Raw genomic sequence first — 8,826 nt, 5'->3', positions numbered from 1 at the left:
CCTGAAATGAAAATGGATCCCAATCTGAGGCATAGTTCATCAAGGTAAGAGGTGTAGCCAGAGAGAGCTAGGCTGTGTTTTGCCTAAGCAGGTGTGGGGCAGTGTACGACTGGAGTAGGGTTGGTGAAGGTCCCTGCGTCCTGCTTTAGGTTGGGATTAAACCAAAACACAACTAGAAAGCAGTTTGAAAGTGCCCTGGGATTCGTCAGTTTAAATGAAGTTTGGGTGAGTTGACCGATGCCAGCATAAGAGCTTGAACTCAGAATTATCCGTGAATCCACTTACTGAATCTTCATTAACAACTCAATCTGCTTTCTAGGACGGGAGAGGGATCAGAAGGGGCAAGCCAACGGGGTAGAGGGTGGTTTGGGCCCCAGGCAGCAGAAAGGCTGGTCAGAAGGTGTTAAGGTGTTTAGAATGGGTTATAAACCCCTGGTCTTTAGTCACTGAGTAACCAAAGATTGAATGGGAGGTCACTCATCTGACCTCCATGTGAGGAAAAGTCACGATCCCTCGTTTGTGTGAGAAGGACCACACGAACACTGCTGAGCATCAGGACATATGGGTACCTCCTTCTGAAATACAAAGCTAGTGAGGCAGTGTGTGCAGCAATTATAAGGTAGGAAAGCAAGCTGTTTAACCCAGGAAAAGTCATTCAGAAAGGGTATTAATTCATATTTGCTGTTGTGTGATCTCCCTCCATGGATGTATTGTGCAGCCCTGAAACAGATGTGTGATCAGCATAGTGCTCTGTTTGAAACCTCCAATGAAAGTGTGGCACAGCACGAATGAGGGATCCTGGCTGAGCCAGAATGAGTGCTTGCACTGGTGAACACTCACAGAGGGACTCACAGCAAGTGAGAGTGGGATGAAGGCAGCCACCACCTCCCACAGAAGAACTGAAGGAACCTCTCCCAAGGAGAAGCCTGAAGTCAGAGTGTAACCAGCCAGAACAGTGATGTGATGAAGAGAAATATGGAAATGAGACATCTGCAGAGCACATTCCTCCTTCAGGGAAGTGTTGCAGTCTCTCTGTGACAACAATGAGTCTCCTCTAATCACTATTTCTCCCCAGGAACCTTTCTGGTGATGGTCCCAGGCACATTAAGGGACAGTAGTGGAGGACAAGCACTGCAGCCCTTCTGAGCACGGGATACAGCACTTTCTGGCTCATTGGATCTAACAGAGGCAACCCCACTACCCACACTGTCCTGGTTTCTCCCTGCAAAAAGTCACATCTTTCTGCAGCAGCCCCAACCTTCTGCTGGACCATCTCCTGCTCAACTAAATACTTCAGGGCCACAACAGAGCAGGCTTCTATTTTACAGCTCTGCTTTATTTCTCAGTCCTGTTTCCTCAGCAGCATTTGAGGGTTTGGATTTTGACAACACGCATATATGCATTTGCATAAAAACTGAATGGCCTAGTGAATTACAGTCGAGGAGAAAAAAATTGGTCTTGAGTGTATCTTCCTCTTTGTAGACATGTTGCCATGATGGCCATCACCTATTTCCAAAAGCTGTAAATAGAATTAGACATAACATTTTTTCCCCAGTGGCTTCTCATTTTGTGGACCCCTCTAAAGCTCCCTAGGCTAATAACTCTTGTACACAGCCTATGCTGTATATAGATATACAGTGCTTTGAGCATATGAAGTTTGCAGTATTTATAACAGTGTTGACTCTCACATGTCTATGACAAGTCTCATGGCACCCATCCATACTTTTAAATGCTCAGCTCCTTGTGATAAGGGATTGACAAGAAATGTAGCACTAATTTTTATGTACACGTTTAGTCTTCTTTTGTAAAAAATAATTGCTCATATGACTTCCAAAGACTCAGATCATGAGAAGCTTTTCCTTTCTAAAAAAAATCCTGTAATAGCTAAACTGATCTGGTGATCAACTGCGGTTTGTCATAGTGTTTATTAATGTCTGGAATTCATGAGTTCTGTTTGTCATTAAACTTTTCTGCAAAAAAACACTAACAACAAATTGAGGAAGTATCTTTTTCGACCATTTTTATAAAGGAAACTGGGGAAAACTTTGGTGACAAAGGAAGAAAAAGCCTAGTGTGATGCTTACAACTTGTCCAAGGTGTTCTATCAACTCAGCCCTTTCAGCACAACTGATGGCCTGGGAACCTATAGGGAATGATGCAGAGAGGCTCAGAAATTCAGATTTCCCTACACAACAGCATTTTGTTGCTACCTGGGCCCATGGTGCATAACTCAACTTATAGGAGTCTCTCAGTGTTATCTCTGGCAAATGATGAAGCCAGCAGCTATCCTCATACCATGGGGATATCTTTAAGTAGCATTTGTTTTCTTTAGTACGCTTTAATGTATATTTCTATACAGCATTTTTTGAGCAGAACTCATTAAAAAATAATTGTTTAGACATGTCCTTGGTTTCCTCTTTTCACATGCCACATCGATAGAAAAAAAATAGGGGAGAAAAAGGTCTATAAAAAAATTCCTCTTTTTTGCCATTGTGACAGAGAACAATGAATGAAAAAGAGAGGAAAAAAAAAAAGGAAATGCTCCAGTGTTTTGGGGTTTTTTTTCCAATTTTAAAAAAGAAAACTTTAAAGACAGGTGGAAATGAAACATGCACTGTGCATTGATGCAGCCTGTAGCTACCACCAAGGGTCAAGTGCTTCTTGTAAAGGCAGTTTCTAATGCCCAGACCTTTTCGTAACGTCAAGAGGTGCTATTTGCTTAATAAATGTACAAACATGTCGTTAAACCTGTTAGAACACAGCTTCTGCTGTATTTCACTGAATGAACAGTGAGGAAAATGGCAATGTTTCTTGGGTAATGTCAGAGCACATGGTTTGCTGCTGGATGGAGAGGGCTTGGTGCTTTTCCTAGCGCAGCATTGCCAGCAGGGATGCTGATCTCAAAAGTAAACCTTCTTGCCTGCTCATTTAGGAAGGAGTGGACTAGCAATAAAAGTGGCAGGGATTTCTAAGCAAACGTTAAAATTGAAACCCAGTGCACAAAGAGAGATGTTTTGTAGCGCAGCAAGAATTCTCTAAACCAGTTAATTACAGAAGTTTTGCAAGAAAAATAGTGTTTATAGCTTATGGTAAGTTGTGTCAGTGTTTATGAAATCCTTTTGGATAGTGTTTTCTACTCATTTTCTCTAATGTTTGCTAAGTCTTAGCATATGTTGCTGTAAATCCAGATAGAGTCACAGTGTGATTGGGGAACTTTGTTTAGCGTGCCACAGTGTTTCTCTGGCATCCAGTTTCTGGTAGCTACTGAGAGAGAGGTCTGGAATGGCTGAGTGCACAGGGCTGGCCATGCTCTAAATGGAAAGTAAATTAGTTTCATGTGAATATATTAAGTCATTTTTTTCAAGCATGTAAAGCCTCCGGATGACTGAAGGGTGGAGAATGACAAAACTGGGACCAGCAATTTCTGTCTCCAAATGTTTTAATTATTCTGTTGAAGTCTTCTCAAATCCAGTAAGTAGGACAGTGAAAATTAAAGAACTGATCTTTGTTTCAAATCTATACTGGAAAAAAATTCCTTGCTATTATAATGATAAGGTTTGTCATTTAAACATGAAAAATAACAGAGCTTGGGGCCTCATAGGTTAATGATAACTTTCTCGAGAATTTTGTTCACAATCTCAATAATGATTTCATGTACTTTATCTTTCACATACATAGATAAACGCTTTTAATCTTTAATTAACTGATTTGTCTTAATTCCATAGCTGTAGAGTTCTTTGTGGAAGAAGTGAGAATTTCATTATCAGCTCTAGGAATACACAAAGTTACATCCTGGGGATATAGAGCAAGTGATCAGAAAGCTCAGATGCTGCGGGTACATGAACAGTGGATGTGGTAGAGGGCTTTTTTCCAATTTAAAAGCAAGCATCTTGACATCTGTACTGAGTAAGGCCACTGACTTTTTTTTTTTCCTCAGGTGATGGGGGATTTTTTGCAGCTGCTGTGCCCTTTCAAGACTCTTTATCCACTTTTTAGCTTCCATAACTCTGCTGACCTGAGTTTGAAGCCTTCTCCCTGCTTCATTTCTGCGGAAATGTTTCCGTATGGTTTATTATTTTCAACTTCATTATTTTGCCTACCATGCTGTTCCTGTTCTCCCTTTTAGCAAGACTGGCAATAACAACTTTCTGTAGTTTTCAACTTCATTATTTTGCCTACCATGCTGTTCCTGTTCTCCCTTTTAGCAAGACTGGCAATAACAACTTTCTGTAGTTTTCAACAGAAATTTCTCATCAAATGAAACTTCTCTCAATAAGCACAACCTTTTTTTCAACTTATTTTTTAACCAGAAAAATGGAAAAGTATAATTTGTGGTTCTGCATGGAAGTTGTTGGAGACGTTTTATAAACTGATAGTCTTCCATTGAATATATCGATCAATTTTTTTACCTCCTTTGAAATTTTTCTACACAAACAAAACAGTTTCACAGTAAGCACTTGCTCTTCTGCTTACAGTCTATTGAAGGTGCCTGGGGGACGCTGGTCTTTTTAATTATTGCTTTATCCCCTCTCACCTTGACCTAACTGTGCCCTGGTAGGGAATGTTTGCCTACCTCTAACTGATTTACAGCAGATGTTAGTGGTAATAAATTATATCCCACTTCCCCCAGCTCCCTTTTTTTTTTTTTTTCTAGACCTGCTTAAATGTTTTCAAATGAAAAGTCTCTCAATCTTAAAAGGCTTTTTTTTTCCCAAAATGAGTATTTTGAAGGTTTATGTTTATTTTTTCTCCCCCTCTCCCCCCTTCTCCCCCTGGGCCCCAGTTACTCTGAAAAGCAAAGGCTGCATTTTATTCTCTTTCTTAATTTTTGCTTTCCTTTTGCTACTGGAAAGAATGGCACTGAGGGGAAAATACAAGAAAAGGAAAGGTGAAAAATACCGTGACAGTAGAAGAACTTCTATGGAAAAAAGTGAATAACTGAAATAGCTCACTGGCAGAGCACATGGAACATGGAGAAAAAAAAAAAAACGTTCAACCCTGACATGTTTTAATTTTTCCCTGTTTTTCCACCAGTTCCCTCCTGACATCACCAAGCAACCATTTGGTCCCTGTTTCACGCAGCACGTGCTAGGCCAGGCAGATGACTTCATGCCTCACAAGTCAAGTATTTGTTCTACCAGCTCTTTGCACAGATGCAGCTGCCAGAGCTCCAACCAAGCTCGCAGGAACCAACCTCCATCACCAGCCTCATGCCTCCTAAGAAATAGCAGGAGACTGACTGAGAACATGAGGGCCCAACTTGAAAGGTATTTCCTGAGTCAGAATTAGGCCGGAGACCAGACGAAAGTTCCTGAGGCAGGGATGCCCCCAAATCCCAATTTTCTACCCCAGTTCTGCTGCTAGCCTCCCTGCAGTGTCACCTGGCCAACTCCACAGACCAGGTATGATGTCCAAGCCTGGCCACTGCCAGGGAATGCTCTAACCAGTGTTGGTTTGCCAGAGCTTCTGTCCATGATATAATAAACAGAAACATCATGTAAATAGTAGAGGGTGCTGAAGGAAAACTTTTCTTATAGTGCTCCTATTTTGTTCCTAGCAGGGACTTTCATATAATGATACAGGTTAATATTGCATGTGGGACTTACACTAAGGCTATTTCAGATGAGCTAATTGCCAGTGCCTTAAGCAAGGGCACCAGTTGGTAGATGTTACCTCTGTGTCTAATTACTTCCACCAGCAAATTGCAAAGTGAAATTCGAGGTACTAATTTTATTTATTTATTTATTTATTTATTTATTTATTTATTTATATGAAATCCTAGAAGAACCAGAAAATCTGAAGACATGATGTTTTCTTTTCAAATTGTTTTAGGCAGGACTGTCCCAAAAAGTCAAGTTTCAGGGAGAAGAAACATTTTTGGAAGTGGGCCCTTTCCTGAGGAGTCTGCAATCTCTAAAAAGCAGAGAAGCCTGCAATTGTTCTCCCACAGAAAATACAGTGAAATCCCTCCCCATCCTGCAAACATGCAGTGGCTTAATTGTGTGTGTCTGTGTGCTCATAATCCTATGAATTTGAATTTGGCAACTCTCACATAAACTTCACTTTATTAATTACATCTGTGGGAGCAAAGGGTCAGCTCTATGAAACATTATTGCTTCTGCTTGCTTTTGAAACTAGCTAAGAGCTTTATGTTAATAGTGTAACCAAGGTAGACCATATCAAAGAAATAAATTCAGATACAAGACACAAAGAAAAAAGTCTACATTCTGAAAACAACCAACCAAACAGGCTTCATCTTAATTTTACTAGGAACTGAAGGGTTTGTTCCTCAATTCATCGAATCATACAATGGTTTGGGTTGGAAGAGGCCTTAAAAGTCTCTTTAGTTCCAGCCCCTCTGCCATGGAACTATGCATTCCTTCACAAAACGGCATAAAGGGAGTTTCCAAACTCCCCCTATTACTTTAGGTAGTCTCTCCCTACAATTACTAGGATGATGGGGGGGGGGGGGGGGGGTGTCCCCACTGTACACCCCTGAAGTAAACTTTTGCAGTCAGCCATATAAACCTTGTGTTACAGCAAAAAGGAGGTGGAAAAAAAAAAAATCTAAAACTAATTGGGGACTACCAGATAGCCACAGTCAATGGCACATTGGAGTTCAGACAGGTTGCCCTGCTGTTTCAGGGCTCAGGGTGCATCTCCTTCCCAGAGGATGTTCTAACTAAAACATCACTGTGTAGAAATCAAGGGAGGAAAAAAATCCTCGCCAGAGCGCTGAGAGAAGGAGAGGGCAGGGTTGAAGGCAGGGCTGCTGCTCAGACTTCTGAGTGCTCAGGCTCTGGAGCCCCCCGGGCAGCTTGTGTTTCCAGGCGTCTCACACCGCAGATCTGATTTCAGGCTCAGCCACGGGCAGGCAATGGGTTAACGGGGGACGCAGCACGTTAACTGTATCTGTGGAGATTATGGCATGTTTATCCAGTGTTCAGATTTCCTGTCTGAGTGTTTGGATTTCCTGAAATCCCTGCTATCAGCCCAAGTGCTGTCCACTGAGCAGACCTTTTTTTCTCTCTCTCTTTTTTTTTTTTTTTCCTCTCCCCCCCTTTTTTTTTTTTAACTTTGCTCACATGGTAGGTTTTCCTTCCTGCTCTCTTTCCAGTTGTAGTGCCTGTGTCTCCTCACCGGTCAGGACATTTATGGATGCAGATCAACACTCTTAGACTCCAGAACTCTGAGGATTGCCGTACATTGGATTTCCTTTCTATTATTATTATTTTATTTCAGTTCATTTTATCACTTTGTGGCAAGAAAACCTGAAGAAACATGCTCTTTTTCAGCTGCCCATGGGAGAATATGTTTTAGTCTGAGATGGAATAATGGCCTTGGGCTTGAGGAGCAAATCTGGAATGGGAATTCAGACTGCACACGTCCTGGTGAGTTACAGCGCGTCGGGGCTGAGAGTGGCTGGTAACGAGCAGCAGAGACAGGGACAAAGGCTGAGCCCGTCCATTCAATGTGGCTGCAGAACAAACTGCGAAAAGCAGATGGGTGAAAGCTGAAGTCGGAACTTTTTCCAAAAAAAACAACTGAAGTCCATTTTTAGTTCCTAAAAATACACGCTGCTCTACATCCCAGATAATGCCTAGGTAGCAAAATGCGTAAGGCCAGAATTTGTGAGTCCTTACTCATGTAAGTAACTTTTACTCGCATAAACAACCTCAGTGGCTTTAAAATGAGCTCATGTAAGAAAGGACTTGCAGAATGGGGCCCACTTTGTAAACTGAAATGTCTCACTCTCAGCAAAAAATAATCTGAAAAGTAAAAGGAGCATTTTCTGAGTGTCTTTGCATATTTCCTCGGCCTTTTATATTTTATTGTTGATCCAGATTTATGTTTTAAGAAGCAACCATGTGCCAACTATTTGTCCTATTGTCTCTTAAATAAGTTTGCAGCAGGAGTGACAACTGTATTCCATGCAGAAACGTTCTGGGAGGCCAGGAAGGGGCTTTCTGTTGTTGGAGGGAAAATGCTGAGTGTTATGCTGCTCTGAATGAACTGGAAAGCTGCATTCAGACATGGGGCTTGGCTTAGCAATGGTTTTAGCTTCATTTTTGGGTGTGAGAGTTCATGATGGCATTATCTGCCTTAGGTGGTTTTAGCTAACCACAGTCACAAATGCAAGGAGTTGATCAGTCTCTAAATCACTGACTCAGAATTTGAAAAGAAAAAAATCTCCTTTTCAGGCCTCTTTCAAGCAGATTTCATTTTGGCACCCATGGAAGTGTTGCTGGAGTAAGATGTGGAAGATAAAGCTTCATCACTGTTGCAACTTTTGTTCTATCCCATAGCTGGAGGCTGCTCACTGGAGCCAGTTCAGGGATTTGATTCTCTAACTGTGAGGGAAAAGTTTGATTCAGACCTTGCTTAGATGTGAGGAAACATCTATAGGAAAACCAGCTTTCTATAGTAATTTTTCTTTAGCTCTGATTTTCCTTAGACTATTTAGTAAGTCCTGAATTCTAGTGTATAATGCTGCATGTCAAACAAGAGACTTTAATATTTAAATTTTGGGGGTTTAGTAGGACAGAACACTTTCCTTTTTTTATATACCAATGAAGGGAAAGCGTCATTTTCCAAATTCTTTGCAAAAGCTTCCAGATCTGAAGTTTTAAACTAATGGCCTGATGTGCCAGCTTTCCATACAACCCTTTGAATGTGATCCTGCTGCTCATCTTCAAGGTTTACTTTGCTATCAGTGGAAAGTTTACGAGACCAGTCAGACCAAACTCATGTCTTGTCTGCCTGGGAGCCTTCAGGAATTCAGTTTTAATCATTAACATGGGGCAACGCTGAAACTGATGGCATTTT

General features: G+C 41.3%; 1 protein-coding gene across 4 annotated transcripts in view; it reads left to right on the top strand.

Annotated features, from left to right (window-relative positions):
- The first annotated feature begins 7,101 nt into the window (after positions 1–7,101).
- Positions 7,102–8,826, top strand: part of ASAP1 (ArfGAP with SH3 domain, ankyrin repeat and PH domain 1) — a 149,107-nt gene continuing 147,382 nt past the window's right edge. For all 4 annotated transcript variants that reach the window (XM_027880278.1, XM_027880273.1, XM_027880275.1 and 1 more), the window contains exon 1: positions 7,102–7,391. The gene's annotated coding sequence lies outside the window, so the exon portion shown is untranslated. The remainder of the gene's footprint in view (positions 7,392–8,826) is intronic.

The sequence above is a fragment of the Empidonax traillii genome, unplaced genomic scaffold (genome assembly GCF_003031625.1).
Source record: "Empidonax traillii isolate 1590-97213 ecotype Southwest subspecies unplaced genomic scaffold, ASM303162v1 scaffold66:size1465758, whole genome shotgun sequence".
NCBI classification, from domain to species: domain Eukaryota; kingdom Metazoa; phylum Chordata; class Aves; order Passeriformes; family Tyrannidae; genus Empidonax; species Empidonax traillii.
The sequence above is the reverse complement of the archived record's forward strand: the minus strand, read 5'-3'. Positions and strand labels throughout refer to the sequence as shown.